The 19,754-nt window shown below is 45.5% G+C and overlaps 1 pseudogene; it reads left to right on the top strand.

Annotated features, from left to right (window-relative positions):
• Positions 1-13,823: 13,823 nt before the first annotated feature.
• LOC116369728 (protocadherin-17 pseudogene) lies at positions 13,824-18,663 on the top strand (annotated as a pseudogene).
• Positions 18,664-19,754: the final 1,091 nt, after the last annotated feature.

The following is a 19,754-nucleotide window of genomic DNA, read 5'->3' as shown; positions in this document are numbered from 1 at the left end:
ATTGTATCTGAGTAGGACTGGGCCATGATATACTGTATCTGAGTAGGACTGGGCCATGATATACTGTATCTGAGTAGGACTGGGCCATGATATATCTCAGTAGGACTGGGCCATGATATACTGGATCTCGGTAGGACTGGGCCATGATATACTGTATCTGAGTAGGACTGGGCCATGATATACTGTATCTCAGTAGGACTGGGCCATGATATACTGTATCTGAGTAGGACTGGGCCATGATATACTGTATCTCAGTAGGACTGGGCCATGATATACTGCATCTCAGTAGGACTGGGCCATGATATACTGTATCTCAGTAGGACTGGGCCATGATATACTGTATCTGAGTAGGACTGGGCCATTATATATCTCAGTAGGACTGGGCCATGATATATCTCAGTACCAGTGAATGGGCCATGATATATCTCAGTACCAGGGACTGGGACAGTATATATCTCAGTACCAGGGACTGGGCCAGTATATATCTCAGTACCAGGGACTGGGACAGTATATATCTCAGTACCAGGGACTGGGCCAGTATATATCTCAGTACCAGGGACTGGGCCAGTATATATCTCAGTACCAGGGACTGGGCCAGTATATATCTCAGTACCAGGGACTGGGACACTATATAGCTCAGTACCAGGGACTGGGACAGTATATAGCTCAGTACCAGGGACTGGACCAGTATATATCTCAGTACCAGGGACTGGGACAGTATATAGCTCAGTACCAGGGACTGGGCCAGTATATATCTCAGTACCAGGGACTGGGACAGTATATAGCTCAGTACCAGGGACTGGGACAGTATATAGCTCAGTACCAGGGACTGGGACAGTATATAGCTCAGTACCAGGGACTGGGCCAGTATATATCTCAGTACCAGGGACTGGGCCAGTATATATCTCAGTACCAGGGACTGGGACAGTATATATCTCAGTACCAGGGACTGGGACAGTATATATCTCAGTACCAGGGACTGGGACAGTATATATCTCAGTACCAGGGACTGGGACAGTATATAGCTCAGTACCAGGGACTGGGACAGTATATATCTCTATGAGTGTAAAAAAACATTATGGACACCTGCTCTTTCCATGACATAGACGGACCAGATGAATCCACCTGACAGCTATGATCCCTTATTGTTGTCACTTTTTAAATCCACTTCAATCAGAGTAGATGAAGGGGAGGAGACAGATTAAAGAAGGATTTTTAAGCCTCGAGAGGCTTACGGTAGTAGGTGCCAGGCACACGGTTTGTGTCAAGAACTTTAAAGCTCCTGAGTTTTTCACTCTCAGCACTTTCCTGTGTGTATCATGAATGGTCCAGCACCCAAAGGACATCCAGACAACTTGACACGACTGTGGGAAGCATTGAAAGTCAACATGAGGCCAGCATCCCCGTGGAACGCTTTCAACACCTTGTAGAGTCCATTTCCCGACGTATTGAGGCTTTTCTGAGGGAGAAAATAAAAATAAAAGCCAAATTTGAAAATCAAATCAAATGTCATTGGTCAGATACACACGGTTATCAGATGTCATTGGTCAGATACACACGGTTATCAGATGTCATTGGTCAGATACACACGGTTATCAGATGTCATTGGTCAGATACACACGGTTATCAGATGTCATTGGTCAGATACACACGGTTATCAGATGTCATTGGTCAGATACACACGGTTATCAGATGTCATTGGTCAGATACACACGGTTATCAGATGTCATTGGTCACATACACACGGTTATCAGATGTCATTGGTCACATACACACGGTTATCAGATGTCATTGGTCAGATACACACGGTTATCAGATGTCATTGGTCAGATACACACGGTTATCAGATGTCATTGGTCAGATACACACGGTTATCAGATGTCATTGGTCAGATACACACGGTTATCAGATGTCATTGGTCAGATACACACGGTTATCAGATGTCATTGGTCACATACACACGGTTATCAGATGTCATTGGTCACATACACACGGTTATCAGATGTCATTGGTCAGATACACACGGTTATCAGATGTCATTGGTCAGATACACACGGTTATCAGATGTCATTGGTCAGATACACACGGTTATCAGATGTCATTGGTCAGATACACACGGTTATCAGATGTCATTGGTCAGATACACACGGTTATCAGATGTCATTGGTCAGATACACACGGTTATCAGATGTCATTGGTCAGATACACACGGTTATCAGATGTCATTGGTCAGATACACACGGTTATCAGATGTCATTGGTCAGATACACACGGTTATCAGATGTCATTGGTCAGATACACACGGTTATCAGATGTCATTGGTCAGATACACACGGTTATCAGATGTCATTGGTCAGATACACACGGTTATCAGATGTCATTGGTCAGATACACACGGTTATCAGATGTCATTGGTCAGATACACACGGTTATCAGATGTCATTGGTCAGATACACACGGTTATCAGATGTCATTGGTCAGATACACACGGTTATCAGATGTCATTGGTCAGATACACACGGTTATCAGATGTCATTGGTCACATACACACGGTTATCAGATGTCATTGGTCACATACACACGGTTATCAGATGTCATTGGTCAGATACACACGGTTATCAGATGTCATTGGTCAGATACACACGGTTATCAGATGTTATTGGTCAGATACACACGGTTATCAGATGTCATTGGTCAGATACACACGGTTATCAGATGTCATTGGTCAGATACACACGGTTATCAGATGTCATTGGTCAGATACACACGGTTATCAGATGTCATTGGTCACATACACATGGTTATCAGATGTCATTGGTCACATACACACGGTTATCAGATGTCATTGGTCACATACACACGGTTATCAGATGTCATTGGTCAGATACACACGGTTATCAGATGTCATTGGTCACATACACACGGTTATCAGATGTCATTGGTCACATACACACGGTTATCAGATGTCATTGGTCAGATACACACGGTTATCAGATGTCATTGGTCAGATACACACGGTTATCAGATGTCATTGGTCAGATACACACGGTTATCAGATGTCATTGGTCAGATACACACGGTTATCAGATGTCATTGGTCAGATATACACGGTTATCAGATGTCATTGGTCACATACACACGGTTATCAGATGTCATTGGTCAGATACACACGGTTATCAGATGTCATTGGTCACATACACACGGTTATCAGATGTCATTGGTCAGATACACACGGTTAACAGATGTCATTGGTCAGATACACACGGTTATCAGATGTCATTGGTCAGATACACACGGTTATCAGATGTCATTGGTCAGATACACACGGTTATCAGATGTTATTGGTCAGATACACACGGTTATCAGATGTCATTGGTCAGATACACACGGTTATCAGATGTCATTGGTCAGATACACACGGTTATCAGATGTCATTGGTCACATACACACGGTTATCAGATGTTATTGGTCACATACACACGGTTAACAGATGTCATTGGTGAGATACACACGGTTATCAGATGTCATTGGTCACATACACACGGTTATCAGATGTCATTGGTCACATACACATGGTTATCAGATGTCATTGGTCACATACACATGGTTATCAGATGTCATTGGTCACATACAAATGGTTATCAGATGTCATTGGTCACATACACACGGTTATCAGATGTCATTGGTCACATACACATGGTTATCAGATGTTATTGGTCACATACACACGGTTATCAGATGTCATTGGTCACATACACACGGTTATCAGATGTCATTGGTCACATACAAATGGTTATCAGATGTCATTGGTCACATACACATGGTTATCAGATGTTATTGGTCACATACACACGGTTATCAGATGTTATTGGTCACATACACACGGTTATCAGATGTTATTGGTCACATACACACGGTTATCAGATGTCATTGGTCACATACACACGGTTATCAGATGTTAATGTGAGCGCACCGAAATGCTTGTGCTTCTAGTTCCGACAGTGCAGTAATATATCTAACAATTCCACAACAACTACCTAATACAGACAAATCTAAAGGAATGGAATGAGAATATGTACATATAAATATATGGATGAGCGATGGCCGAGCGGCATAGGCAAGATGCAGTAGATGGTATAGAGGACAGTATATACATATGAGATGAGTAATGTAGGATATGTAAACATTATATAAAGTGACTAGTGATCCATTTATTAAAGTGGCCAGTGATTTCAAGTCTGTATTTAGGCAGCAGCCTCTCTGTGTTAGTGACGGCTGTTTAACAGTCTGATGGCCTTGAGATAGAAGCTGTTTAACAGTCTGATGGCCTTGAGATAGAAGCTGTTTAACAGTCTGATGGCCTTGAGATAGAAGCTGTTTAACAGTCTGATGGCCTTGAGATAGAAGCTGTTTAACAGTCTGATGGCCTTGAGATAGAAGCTGTTTAACAGTCTGATGGCCTTGAGATAGAAGCTGTTTAACAGTCTGATGGCCTTGAGATAGAAGCTGTTTAACAGTCTGATGGCCTTGAGATAGAAGCTGTTTAACAGTTTGATGGCCTTGAGATAGAAGCTGTTTAACAGTCTGATGGCCTTGAGATAGAAGCTGTTTAACAGTCTGATGGCCTTGAGATAGAAGCTGTTTAACAGTCTGATGGCCTTGAGATAGAAGCTGTTTAACAGTCTGATGGCCTTGAGATAGAAGCTGTTTAACAGTCTGATGGCCTTGAGATACAAGCTGTTTAACAGTCTGATGGCCTTGAGATAGAAGCTGTTTAACAGTCTGATGGCCTTGAGATAGAAGCTGTTTAACAGTCTGATGGCCTTGAGATAGAAGCTGTTTAACAGTCTGATGGCCTTGAGATAGAAGTAGTTTTTCAGTCTCTCTGTGTTAGTGACGGCTGTTTAACAGTCTGATGGACTTGAGATAGAAGCTGTTTTTTCAGTCTCTCGGGCTCTGCTTTGATGCACCTGTACTGACCTCGCCTTCTGGATGGTAGTGAACAGGCAGTGGCTCAGGTGGTTGTTGTCCTTGATGATCTTTTTGGCCTTCCTGTGACATCGTGGTGCTGCAGGTGTCCTGGAGGGCGGGTAGTTTGCGTCCGGTATTGGTTTGAGCAGACCGCACCACCCTCTGAAGAGCCTTGCGGGTGGTGCAGTTTCCGAACCAGGTGGTGATACAGCCCGACAGGATGCTCTCAATTGTGTAAAGGTCTGTAAAGGTAAATTGTGTAAAGGTCTCAATCTGTAAAGGTTTGTGAGGGTTTTAGGTGACAAGCCAAATTTCTCCAGCCTCCTGAGATTAAAGAGGCCCTGTTGTGCCTTCTTAACCACTCTGTCTGTGTGTTTGGACCATTTCAGTGCTACGGACACCGATGTCTTGCTTCCAGACAAACTAAACACCTTCTTTGTCCGCTTCGAAGATAACACAGTGCCACCGACGCGGCCCGCTAACAAGGACAGCAGGCCCCGCCTCTCGCCTTCTCCGTGGCCGACGTAAGACATTTAAAGGTGTTAGCCCTCGCAAGGCTGTTGGCCCAGACGGCATTCCTAGCAACGTCCTCAGAGCATGCGCAGACCAGCTGGCTGGAGTGTTTAAGGACATATTCAATCGCTCTCTAATCGCAGTCTGTTGTCCGGTGGCCATTTAGTTCAGTTATCTTTGCCTTCTTGGGTACAGGAACAATGGTGGCCATCTTGAAGCATGTGGGGACAACAGACTGCGATTAGAGAGCGATTGAATATGTAGACCACCTACGTCTCGTGTCTGAGCCGTTGAACTGCGACTCCACTTTGTGGTTAACGTTTTGGACACTAAGTGTCCGTCTCAGTACTTGACCATTCAGTCAGTCGGTACATCAACTACACGGTTTCTTGCTCCTCAGACATGGTAATTACCCAATTGTGTAAAGGTCTGTAAAGGTCAATTGTGTAAAGGTCTCAATCTGTAAAGGTTTGTGAGGGTTTTAGGTGACAAGCCAAATTTCTCCAGCCTCCTGAGATTAAAGAGGCCCTGTTGTGCCTTCTTAACCACTCTGTCTGTGTGTTTGGACCATTTCAGTGCAACTAAATGGTGGCCATTTAGTTCAGTTATCTTTGCCTTCTTGGGTACAGGAACAATGGTGGCCATCTTGAAGCATGTGGGGACAACAGACTGCGATTAGAGAGCGATTGAATATGTCCTTAAACACTCCAGCCAGCTGGTCTGCGCATGCTCTGAGGACGTTGCTAGGAATGCCGTCTGGGCCAACAGCCTTGCGAGGGCTAACACCTTTAAATGTCTTACGTCGGCCACGGAGAAGGCGAGAGGCGGGGCCTGAGAGAGGCGGGGCCTGCTGTCCTTGTTAGCGGGCCACGTCGGTGGCACTGTGTTATCTTCGAAGCGGACAAAGAAGGTGTTTAGATTGTCTGGAAGCAAGACATCGGTGTCCGTGACTTGGCTGGTTTTCATTTTGTAGTCCGTGATTTCCTGTAGACCACCTACGTCTCGTGTCTGAGCCGTTGAACTGCGACTCCACTTTGTGGTTAACGTTTTGGACACTAAGTGTCCGTCTCAGTACTTGACCATTCAGTCAGTCGGTACATCAACTACACGGTTTCTTGCTCCTCAGACATGGTAATTACCCATGTTTCCTTGGTGGTTAGTTAGAATAATGAACTACGGACGACCTGGTGGGACTGCTATCCCTTTGTATAGTCTCAACAAAGAGAGAGGCTTTTTACACGGTCTGTCTGCGGTCTCTGTAGCTCACAGGCCCTGTTGAATTTCAATGGAACGCCGTCTCTGTCGAGTCTTAAAGAGACAACTAATTATCAAAAAAAAAGACGTTGTTTTCCCGACATAAAATTGAAGAAAAAAAAAATAACTGAATTAGTAAGCCATCAGTTGAAAAAGTCAAGATTAAACGTGTGGGTGTCTGTCTGTCCGCGTGCCAAATGGACCCCTATTAACCCCATAGGACTCTGGTCAAGCGTAGTGCACGATGTAGGGTATAGGGAGCTATTTGGGACACAGAGGATGTCTCTGTGTGTTGTTTTCTCCAGAGCTTTTCTCTTTGTCAGTTTGTGGTGAACCCGTTCAACGCCTTGGTAAACTCTACGGTTTTGTTTCCTCATTTAATCTCTCAAACGTTAATTAACTGTTGACAAAGGATACTTGGAGAAAAGGTATGTGTGCACGTGTGTGTGTGCACGTGTGTGTGTTCGCGTGTGTGTGTGCATGTGTGTGTGTGTGCGCACACGTGTGTCTGTGTGTGTGTGTGTGTGTGTGTGTGTGTGTGTGTGTGTGTGTGTGTGTGTGTGTGTGTGTGTGTGTGTGTGTGTGTGTGTGTGTGTGTGTGTGTGTGTGTGTGTGTGTGTGTGTGTGTGTGTGTGTGTGTTGTTCCCCTCTGCCACGTTGACTAAGGTTGATCTTTTATTTCCCAGGGTTTTCAAACTGACAAAACAATAATTGGAATGTATATTTTATGGCTCTTATCTAGAACCTGCAGGAAGAAAGCAGCTCTGATGAAGAGAAGAGTTCATTCTGCAGGTAGGAAGAGATGCTGTTAATGCACAGTGTTGTAAAGAAGGCTCAACAGCACCTCTTCAACCTCGGGAGGCTGAAGACATTTGGCTTGGCACCTAAAACCCTCACAAACTTCTATAGATGCACCATTGAGAGCTTCCTGTCGGGCTGTATCACCGCCTGGTACGAAAAATGCACTGACCGCAACCGCAGGGCTCTCCAGAGGGTGGTACGGTCTGCACAACGCATCATCGGGGGCAAACTACCTGCCCTCCAGGACACCTACAGCACCTGACAGGAATGACATCCATCTCTCTCTTTCACTCCCTCTATCTCTCTCTCTTTCTCTCCCTCCCTCCATCTCTCTCTCTCTTTCTCTCCCTCCATCTCTCTCTTTCTCTCCCTCCATCTCTCTCTTTCTCTCCCTCCATCTCTCTCTCTTTCTCTCCCTCCATCTCTCTCTTTCTCTCCCTCCATCTCTCTCTTTCTCTCCCTCCATCTCTCTCTCTTTCTCTTCCTCCATCTCTCTCTCTCCCTCCCTCCATCTCTCTCTCTTTCTCTCTCTCTTTCTCCCTCCATCTCTCTCTTTCTCTTCCTCCATCTCTCTCTCTCCCTCCCTCCATCTCTCTCTTTCTCTCCCTCCATCTCTCTCTCTTTCTCTCCCTCCATCTCTCTCTTTATCTCCCTCCATCTCTCTCTCTTTCTCTCCCTCCATCTCTCTCTTTCTCTTCCTCCATCTCTCTCTCTTTCTCTCCCTCCATCTCTCTCTTTCTCTCCCTCCATCTCTCTCTCTTTCTCGCCCTCCTCGAGGCTTTGAGAGACCCTGTGTGCATGCAGATTGTATAGCGTTTCCACATGGAGTTTCACTGTGTGTGTGTGTGTGTGTATGTGTGTGTGTGTGCGTGTCTCTTTGTATGGTCTTCATTCGCTCTATGCAATTTGATTGTGAGAAGCAGAGAGCCACGTCCTCTGGTGAGAAATCTCTACCTGCTCTGAAGAAGCAGCAGCCTTTAATTAGATGGTTTAGTATAAGTGTCCCGCCTGCCCCTTCACCATCTCTGTTACAATACGTCCTCTACGACACCCTATCCTATTGTAGTGTCTCTTCACCATCTCTGTTACAATACGTCCTCTATGACACCCTATCCTATTGTAGTGTCTCTTCACCATCTCTGTTACAATACGTCCTCTATGACACCCTATCCTATTGTAGTGCACTACATTTAACGTAGGGAATAGGGTTCACTATGTAGGGAATAGGGTGCACTAAGTAGGGAATAGGATGCACTACATATGGAATAGGGTGCACTATGTAGGGAATAGGGTGCACTATGTAGGGAATAGGGTGCACTACGTAGGGAATAGGATGCACTATGTAGGGAATAGGGTGCACTACGTAGGGAATAGGGTGCACTACATAGGGAATACGATGCACAACGTAGGGAATAGGGACCCATCAGGATCTGCGTCCCTAAACGTCATGCTGCTGAGGCGTTGCCGGTTTGTCAGTGTTCTGCATTGAGTCGTTATTGTGAATTTGAATGAGTGCATTCTGTGTGTTGAAGTCAATGGAAGGTAAACTGTTCTGTTTCTCATACAGGCAGATAGACCTTTACACAGCAAGGTTCTCCTTTATTCTGTTCGGAGGAAAATAACGTCATTCTAGTCTCATAATATCAAAGCTGTAGGATTAGATAAACACTGAGAGGTGGTAGGTAACCCAGGCTATAGGTGGTAGGTAACCCAGGCTATAGGATTAGATAAACACTGAGAGGTGGTAGGTAACCCAGGCTATAGGATTAGATAAACACTGAGAGGTGGTAGGTAACCCAGGCTATAGGTGGTAGGTAACCCAGGCTATAGGATTAGATAAACACTGAGAGGTGGTAGGTAACCCAGGCTATAGGATTAGATAAACACTGAGAGGTGGTAGGTAACCCAGGCTATAGGTGGTAGGTAACCCAGGCTATAGGATTAGATAAACACTGAGAGGTGGTAGGTAACCCAGGCTATAGGATTAGATAAACACTGAGAGGTGGTAGGTAACCCAGGCTATAGGAATAGATAAACACTGAGAGGTGGTAGGTAACCCAGGCTATAGGATTAGATAAACAATGAGAGGTGGTAGGTAACCCAGGCTATAGGATCAGATAAACACTGAGAGAGAGGTGGTAGGTAACCCAGGCTATAGGATTAGATAAACACTGAGAGTTGGTAGGTAACCCTGGCTATAGGATTAGATAAACACCGAGAGAGAGGTGGTAGGTAACCCAGGCTATAGGATTAGATAAACACTGAGAGATGATATGTAACCCAGGCTATAGGATTAGATAAACACTGAGAGGTGGTAGGTAACCCAGGCTATAGGATTAGATAAACACTGGGAGTTGATATGTAACCCAGGCTATAGGATTAGATAAACACTGAGAGGTGGTAGGTAACCCAGGCTATAGGATTAGATAAACACTGAGATGTAGTAGGTAACCCAGGCTATAGGATTAGATAAACAATGAGAGGTGGTAGGTAACCCAGGCTATAGGATCAGATAAACACTGAGAGGTGGTAGGTAACTCAGGCTATGGGATTAGATAAACACTGAGAGGTGGTAGGTAACCCAGGCTATAGGATTAGATAAACACTGAGAGGTGGTAGGTAACCCAGGCTATAGGATTAGATAAACACTGAGAGTTGATATGTAACCCAGGCTATAGGATTAGATAAACACTGAGAGGTGGTAGGTAACCCAGGGTATAGGATTAGATAAACACTGAGAGGTGGTAGGTAACCCAGGCTATAGGATTAGATAAACACTGAGAGGTGGTAGGTGACCCAGGCTATAGGATTAGATAAACACTGAGAGGTGGTAGGTGACCCAGGCTATAGGATTAGATAAACACTGAGAGGTGGTAGGTAACCCAGGCTATAGGATTAGATAAACACAGAGAGAGAGGTGGTAGGTAACCCAGGCTATAGGATTAGATAAACACAGAGAGAGAGGTGGTAGGTAACCCAGGCTATAGGATTAGATAAACACTGAGAGAGAGGTGGTAGGTAACCCAGGCTATAGGATTAGATAAACACTGAGAGTTGGTAGGTAACCCTGGCTATAGGATTAGATAAACACCGAGAGAGAGGTGGTAGGTAACCCAGGCTATAGGATTAGATAAACACTGAGAGATGATATGTAACCCAGGCTATAGGATTAGATAAACACTGAGAGGTGGTAGGTAACCCAGGCTATAGGATTAGATAAACACTGAGAGTTGGTAGGTAACCCAGGCTATAGGATTATATAAACACTGAGAGTTGGTAGGTAACCCAGGCTATAGGATTGTCGTCCTCTCTACAGTGGGATGTGCCTGGGGGGTAACCTTTTACCCCTTTCAAAGGCACTTAAATGTGTTGTCTTGCCCATTCACCCTCTGAATGGCAACACAGACACAATCCATGTCTCAATTGTCTCAAGGCTTAAAAATCCACCTTTAACCCGTCTCCTCCCCTTCATCTACACTGATTTGAAGTGGATTTAACAAGTGACCAATCAGGGATCATAACTTTCACCTGGATTCACCTGGTCATTTTGTGTTTTGAAAAGAGCAGGTGTTCCTATTTCACTCTGTGTATAGTGCACTACTTTGGACCAGAACTCTAATAGCCCTAGTCAATAGTAGTAGGAAAAGGGGGCATTTTAGGACATGCTTACAGAGAACATGGAAATGCTGGTGAAAAGGGCACTGAGACCTGGAGAAATAACCTCCTTGGAGAATTCTCCTGCACAGAAAAAAGCATTTTCTGCCCACGTAAAATCCCACCTAGAGATGGAGAGGTGGAGAGAGAAATAGAGACAGAGAGAGAGAGAGAGAGACAGATAGAGAGAGAGAAATAGAAACAGAGAGAGAGAGAGACAGAGAGAGAGAGAGAAATAGAGACAGGGACAGACAGAGAGACAGAGAGAGAGACAGAGATAGAGAGAGAAATAGAGACAGAGACAGAGAGAGAGACAGAGAGAGAGACAGAGAGACAGAGAGATAGAGACAGAGAGAGAGAGAAATAGAAACAGAGAGAGAGAGAGAGACAGAGAGAGAGAGAGAGAGAGAAATAGAGATAAAGACAGAGAGAAATAGAGATAGAGAGAGACAGAGAGAGAGAGAGAGAGATAAGTGGAGGAAAAGACAGAAAGAGAAAGGTAAGAGAGGGAGAGTGAGAATGAGAAAAAGAGAGCGATATATGCAAAAAGAGAGATTTTCCATGTTTTCTAAATGTGCCACCACCTAGCCTGCGCTCCACAACAAGCATTCACTCTCATTACCTGAAGAAAGACTGTCGCCATTAAATTGAAATGTAATTTGCGAAATTGTGTTTTAATGTAGCTATTCAGTCCGGCCGCCTCCAATGCCAGTTTCCGTCGGAACCTCTCCTCGCGGCCATTTAATTGAGCTAATGGAGGAAGCTGCTAACGGTCTGCTTTATCTCACACGGCTTTGGTGACATTTCATCAGGGCTGGTGGTTGATTTTCCTCCAGACTGCCGCCGTTGTGTTAAGCCCATAGTCATACAGTGTAGCAACGACACACACACACTAAACACACCCACTCACTAAACACACACACACTAAACACACACACACACTAAACACACCCACACACTAAACACACACACTCACTAAACACACCCACACACTAACACTAAACACACCCACACATACTAAACACACGCACACAAACTAAACACCCACACACACACAAACACTAAACACACACACAAACAAACACACACACACTAAACAAACACACACACTCACACACTAAACACACACACACACTCACACACTAAACAAACACACACACTCACACACTAAACACACACACACACACACACTCACACACTAAACAAACACACTCACACACTAAACACACACACACACACAAACACTCACTAAACACACACTAAACACACACACACACCCACACACTAAACACACACACAAACAAACACACACACACCAAACACACACACCCACACACTAAACACACACACACTAAACAAACACACACACACACACAAACACTCACTAAACACACACTAAACACCCACACACTAAACACACACACACCCACACACTAAACACACACACAAACAAACACTCACACACTAAACAAACACACACACCCACACACTAAACACACACACACACTCACACACTAAACACACACACACACCCACACACTAAACACACACACAAACAAACACCCACACACTAAACAAACACACACACTCACACACTAAACACACACACACACTCACACACTAAACAAACACACACACCCACACACTAAACACACACACACACACACACACTAAACACACACACACTAAACACACACACACTCAAAGCATATTGGACATGGTTGAGAAACAACCCCCCCCCCCCCCCCAAAACAAAAAACAAAACCACTGTGTAAATGTGTAGACTTCATCCCAGCAGACTGTGAAGGATGCCGTCTGGGCAGAAGGAGGCATAATTCAACAGTAATAACCCCGAGGTATTCATGAGGCGAGGTGAAGTATGTTTCTGATCCGTTAGAAACAGTCTGGGCCTACTGCCTCGCCCTGTACGGACACCCACATGTCTGACACGGGTAATGGGACACGCTGGGTTCATACACAGTTCTATCTGCGGTCGGGTTATTACCAGGGCATCAAGCAGACATAAAGGTTTCATTTTTAACTAGTTGTTCTGAATAACATAAATATATGCATGTGAGAGAACACACACGCGCACCGCATAAACGCGACCATAATCAATCAGTCACGTCTGAGCTCCATTTCGTACATATCAAACACCATCTGTCCTTGTACTGAAAGAGATGATCTAACAACTATGTTAACATTATGTTATCATAGGACACACACACACACACACACAAGTTGAACTTGTTCATGGAAAAAAAGGAAGGCTATGTTAATACATAAATGGGCTATAAAATATTAACTAACGAAAAACTGAACGATCCGTCTAGCTCAAATAAGGCAACCAAATATAGTCCTAAACAGCTGCTAGGTAGATAGGTTCAAATCAAAACCGTGTCTGTTTTTGAATTTTTGAAAATGGAAAGCAGAGGAACCGAAGGACTATCCATTCTGTTCGTGTCGGTTGCGCCTAGGGACCACCTACCAATCTGTATTCTGTCAACTGGTTTTTAAATCCCTCCCTTGTTACGGACACGGTGAAATCCTATAGGCCGAGAGTCGTACCCACCTCTTCAAATCTATTGGTTAGCGTTGCATCGGTAGGAATGTTTAACGCACCATGAGTTGAGCAGAGTTTAGTCCGAGAGAAGCGGTGCAACGGGAATGAACAGACCCGCACGGATAACATAATAATCCAACCGTCAGTTTTCTTTATAAACATTTTTATTTATTTTTTATGACAAGGACAATTTACAGGCTACCTACGTTTACAGACAATATGACAATCAACTGTGGAACGTTTTGAATAAGACTGTTATTATTGAGACATTGACCATAACCTATCGCTGTCTGTCTGTCTTTTAAACCGGAGAGTGAGAACCGACAAGGACGTGCCGCTATACGGGAACGTGTAACACGGACATCAGTGCAGCTCACCGGACCGGTAAACACGTCTCTAATAACCACCGTGGATCTATATTTTCCATTTGGAATCTTCACAGCTCTTCTCTCAGAAACATTCTCCTGGAAGAATCCGGTGACTCACCGCGAGGGAAAGGCAAGCCTCTGCATTCTAATCAGCCGCACCGGGAGAACGGAGAGGAGAACGGAACGAGCTCATTGACATTTACAGTCATACTTTTTGTGGAGCACTTCTACTTCGGTAGCTGAACCCGCACCACTCGTATCGCTGCTAGTCTGCGTCGGTCGGAGCTGGTTGCTGGCTTCATTCTCACCACCCGGAGAAGGAATAGCAGGGCGACAGACCAAGCGAGGGGATTGGGTTTTAACATAAACCAAAACCAGGGATTATTTGTATTTTTTATTTAACCTGATACCTTTCGGTAAGTGGATGTGTTTTACCCCTCCTCTGGTCCACTGTCGTAGCGCAGGTGTTTCCTATAGGATTGATATTCTCACCAGGCACCAGGCAGTCTATAAGGCGTTTCAAACGGATAACGGGAGTTTTTACCAAACCTCTCCTGTCTCTCGGTGTTGATGCAACAGCTTCTGAGACGCCACGAGCCTCGCCAGCCTAGAAGAGCTGGAACGGAATAAATAGGAGGCTTGATTCTAGTCTTGTTTTGTGTCTCGCTAGTTATGATTTCCCTTTGGATCGTTTTAAATAGGCGGATTATGCTAATTTGGTAATGCGTGTAAGAGGCTCATTTTAACGCGTTCCTATTCATAAGGGTTACTGAAATCGGGCGGCTATATAGCTATTGATTTACATGTGGCTATACATTTATCTGTTTCTTTAGTTAGAAACTGCCGAATGTGTCACAGGGAAAAAATGACATATTTATTCATACTTATGACCGTTGTCATCTACATCCTAATAACCAATTTGAATATCCTACTGAAGCGCATGTGTCAGATTTCCTATAACACACGGGTAGTTTATAGATTACATATCCATACGATCAAAAGGACAACAACACAACGCAGTATTGTGTATCATTAGCACTGCGTCTCCCCGACGCTTCTCAAGGTTACCTAATTGACAGGCTATCCCCATCCATTGTGGCAATGATTTACGCATTAGTTGTGCGTTTCATGTTGAAGGACTCAGTCACTGCATATTCACCCATAGCTAAGGATATAATTATCAAGTCAAGACGGTTCATTATGTTTAGTATATTGATATATAAATACACTTTATTAACATAAAATACTATTCACCCTCCTTTGTGTTTCAGGCAAGAGGAGCGACAGAGAGAGAGAGCACGGGAACGCATAACGGCTATTCTATCCGGTTGGAGACAGACCGGGTTACGATTATTCCTGAGATGAGCCCTAGGCGTTCAACTGAATTTAAATTAGGTGTCCACGAGCACCAGCGTTTTCTATAAGGGAAAGGAGAGCGAGAGAGAGAGAAAAGGGAATTTAAATCGGTGCTCTAGAATGACTTCTACATTCCACGATGAACGGAACTGTGTGTTTGATCCTGAATGGTAGAAATCACCCATTTTGTGTTGGAGAAATCAACAGGTCGGAGTCGGAGGCGTAAAAAACAAAATCGCTCGAAATTAAAACCCCTCTCACCGAAGGATGTATCTTTCCATTTTATTTTTCCTTCTCCTTTGGGCTCAAGCCCTGGCTTTGAAAAACTTGAATTATTCCGTTAACGAAGAGCAAGGACCGGGAACGGTTATAGGCAACATCGCTAAAGATGCTAAACTCGGTCTCGGGCAAGGAGGACAAGGGAAAAAATCAAACTTCAGAGTTCTGGAGAATTCAGCACCGCATCTCATCGATGTGGACCCGGAGAGCGGGCTGCTCTATACCAAGCAACGCATCGACAGGGAAACACTGTGTCGGCGGAACCCCAAATGTCAGCTCTCCATGGAGGTATTTGCTAACGACAAAGAGATCTGCATGATTAAGGTAGATATAGTCGACATCAATGACAACTCGCCCACGTTCCCTTCTGATCAGATTGATATTGACATTTCTGAGAACGCAGCCCCGGGCACCCGCTTCCCGCTTACTAGCGCTCATGACCCGGACGCTGGGGAGAACGGGCTAAAAACCTACCAGATCACACGAGACGACTACAATCTGTTTTCTTTGGATGTAAAATCCCGCGGGGACGGAACTAAATTTCCCGAGTTAGTTATTCAACGGCCGTTAGACCGGGAGGAACGTAACCATCACACCCTCATCCTAACCGCTACGGACGGCGGGGAGTATCCCAGATCAGGAACCATGCAGATTAATGTGAAAGTTATTGACTCTAACGATAACAGCCCTGTGTTTGAACAGCCCTCTTATGTTGTAGAAATCCCAGAAAACTCCCCACCTGGGAAAGTAGTGATAGATTTAAACGCCACAGACCCAGACGAGGGTTCCAATGGTCAGGTGGTTTATTCATTCAGCGGTTACGCCCCGGATAGAATCAGAGAACTCTTCTCCATAGATTCTAGAACGGGAGTCATAAAAATCCAAGGAGAGATTGACTACGAGGAGAACCCTATTATAGAAATAGATGTTCAGGCTAAGGATTTAGGCCCTAACCCCATCCCAGGCCACTGTAAAGTAACTGTGAATGTGATGGACAGGAATGACAACTGGCCCTCCATAGGGTTTGTGTCTGTGAGGCAGGGGGCCATTAGCGAGGCAGCCCCACCAGGCACGGTCATCGCCCTGGTCAGAGTCACGGATAAAGACTCTGGGAGGAACGGGAAGCTCCAGTGTCGAGTCTTGGGGAACGTTCCGTTTAAACTAGAGGAGAACTACGACAACTTCTACACCGTGGTGACGGACAGGCCTCTGGACAGAGAACAGCAGGACGAGTACAACGTCACCATCGTCGCCAAGGACAACGGCACGCCGCCCCTTAACTCCACCAAGTCGTTCGCGGTGAAGATTCTAGACGAGAACGATAATGTTCCGCGTTTCACCAAAGCTGTGTATCTGCTCCAGGTGCCGGAGAACAACATCCCCGGGGAGTATCTGGGTTCCGTCCTCGCTCTAGACCCGGACCTGGGCCAGAACGGAACTGTGTTCTACTCCATCCTCAACTCCAACGTGAGCGGAGGAGACGTCAACACCTTCGTGAACGTGAACGCGGCCAATGGGGCAATCTACGCCGTGAGGTCATTCAACTACGAACAAATCAAATTCTTTGATTTTAAGGTCTTGGCGAAGGATGCTGGGTCTCCTCACCTGGAGAGCAACACCACGGTCAGGGTCAGCGTCTTAGACGTTAACGACAATATCCCCGTCATCGTTCTCCCGCTGCTCCTGAACGACACGGCGGAGATCCACGTGCCACGGAACGTCGGCGTGGGTTACGTCGTCACCACGGTGAGGGCGGTCGACAACGATTACGGCGAGAGCGGGCGGTTGACCTACGAGATCTCCGACGGTAACGAGGAGCATCTGTTCGAGATGGACCCGGTGACGGGTGAGGTACGGACCGCCCACCCCTTCTGGGAGGACGTCAGCCCCATGGTGGAGCTGATCATCAGGGTGATGGACCACGGGAAGCCCACCCTCACCACCGCCGCACGCCTCATCGTCAAGGCCTACAGCGGACCGCTGCCGGGCGGCGAGCCCCACATCAACGAAGAGCATCACAACTGGGACACCTCGCTGCCTCTCATCGTCACCTTATCCATCATCTCTATGATGCTGCTGGCTGCCATGGTAACCATCGCCGTGAAGTGCAAACGGGAGAACAAGGAGATCAGGACGTACAACTGCCGCATCGCGGAGTACTCTCACCCGCAGCTGGGCAAAGGCAAGAAGAAGAAGATCAACAAGAATGACATCATGCTAGTTCAGAGCGAGGTGGAGGAACGGGACGCCATGAACGTCATGAACGTGGTGAGCTCCCCGTCGCTCGCCACCTCCCCCATGTATTTCGATTACCAGACGCGGCTGCCGCTGAGCTCGCCCAGGTCGGAGGTCATGTACCTCAAGCCCACGGCCAACAACCTGTCGGTGCCCCAGGGACAGGGCCACGGCGTCGGCTGTCACACGTCCTTCACTGGCCCGGTGACTAACACCACAGATACCCCCAGTAGCAGGATGTCCATTATACAGGTAGGAACAAGAAACCATTCAACTAGGTTTTTATTGATTTATGTGAACCTTTGTTTGTTTAGGTGACCAGGGAGAAGGAGAAGTCACGTTAAGATTCAAATTCCCTTGTTGTTGGAATGGAAATTTGTGTTTGGCTTTACATGTGTCTGACATAGCAAACAGACAGAAAGCAGGACAGCATTCGATATATATATACGACAGCATTGTGATTATCCACCATATTCCTTCCTCCTACCCCTCATCCATCTCCTCTTGCTTCAGATCTTTTCCCTCTCTACTTAATGGACTGTTGTACTCTAGTGTAGGTATAGTGTAACACGAGAGAGATAGAGATGGAAATATGGAAAGAGAGAGAGAGAGATAGAGATGGAAATATGGAAAGAGAGAGGGAGAGGGAGAGGGAGGGAGAGAGGGAGAGTTGTAGATATGGAAAGAGAGAGGGAGAGTTGTAGATATGGAAAGAGAGGGAGAGAGAGAGTTGGAGATATGGAAAGAGAGGGAGAGAGAGAGATTTGGAGATATGGAAAGAGAGAGGGAGAGTTGTAGATATGGAAAGAGAGAGAGAGAGAGAGAGTTGGAGAGTTGGAGATATGGAAAGAGAGAGGGACAGAGTGAGAGAGAAAGAGAGAGAGAGAGTTGGGGTGCATGGCGACAGGCAGGTCATGCTGCACATCGTGGAGAGGGACAGAGAGAGGGACAGAGAGAGGGACAGAGACAGAGAGAGAGAGGAGCCGGTGACATCATGACAAATCGATTCCGTTTAATATTTAGGAAGATGTATCATGTGTTGAAATCCAGACCTCTTCAACCAGACGTCACCCCACGGCCGTTTTATTACAGAATTACACTTTAATGCATCTCTCTGTGACGGTGTGATTTTGTTGTTTTGTTGTTGTTGTGTTGTTGTTGTTTAGACAATATCGCGATGTTATTTCTTTTGCACTGGTTGGCTGTGTCTTGTACCAAAAACTCCAGTATTTTTCCTTCATAGCTTGTTCTCTATCTTCTTTTTTTAACGAGGGAGACCATTTGTTTCCTCGTCCTCTCTCTTGTCCCTCGGCAGCAGACATAATGTTGAGCAATATGTTTGGAACATCAAATCGCAAATATTAAAAAAATTTTTGAATACATGTAGAATAGTGAGAATCGCAGTACGTATGGCATCAACACACAGTACGTATGGCATCAACACCCAGTACGTATGGCATCAACACACAGTACGTATGGCATCAACACACAGTACGTATGGCATCAACACACAGTACGTATGGCATCAACACACAGTACGTATGGCATCAACACACAGTACGTATGGCATCAACACACAGTACGTATGGCATCAACACACAGTACGTATGGCATCAACACACAGTACGTATGGCATCAACACACAGTACGTATGGCATCAACACACAGTACGTATGGCATCAACACACAGTACGTATGGCATCAACACACAGTACGTATGGCATCAACACACAGTACGTATGGCATCAACACACAGTACG

The sequence above is a fragment of the Oncorhynchus kisutch genome, unplaced genomic scaffold, assembly GCF_002021735.2.
Source record: "Oncorhynchus kisutch isolate 150728-3 unplaced genomic scaffold, Okis_V2 scaffold2282, whole genome shotgun sequence".
NCBI classification, from domain to species: Eukaryota; Metazoa; Chordata; class Actinopteri; order Salmoniformes; family Salmonidae; genus Oncorhynchus; species Oncorhynchus kisutch.
The sequence above is the reverse complement of the archived record's forward strand: the minus strand, read 5'-3'. Positions and strand labels throughout refer to the sequence as shown.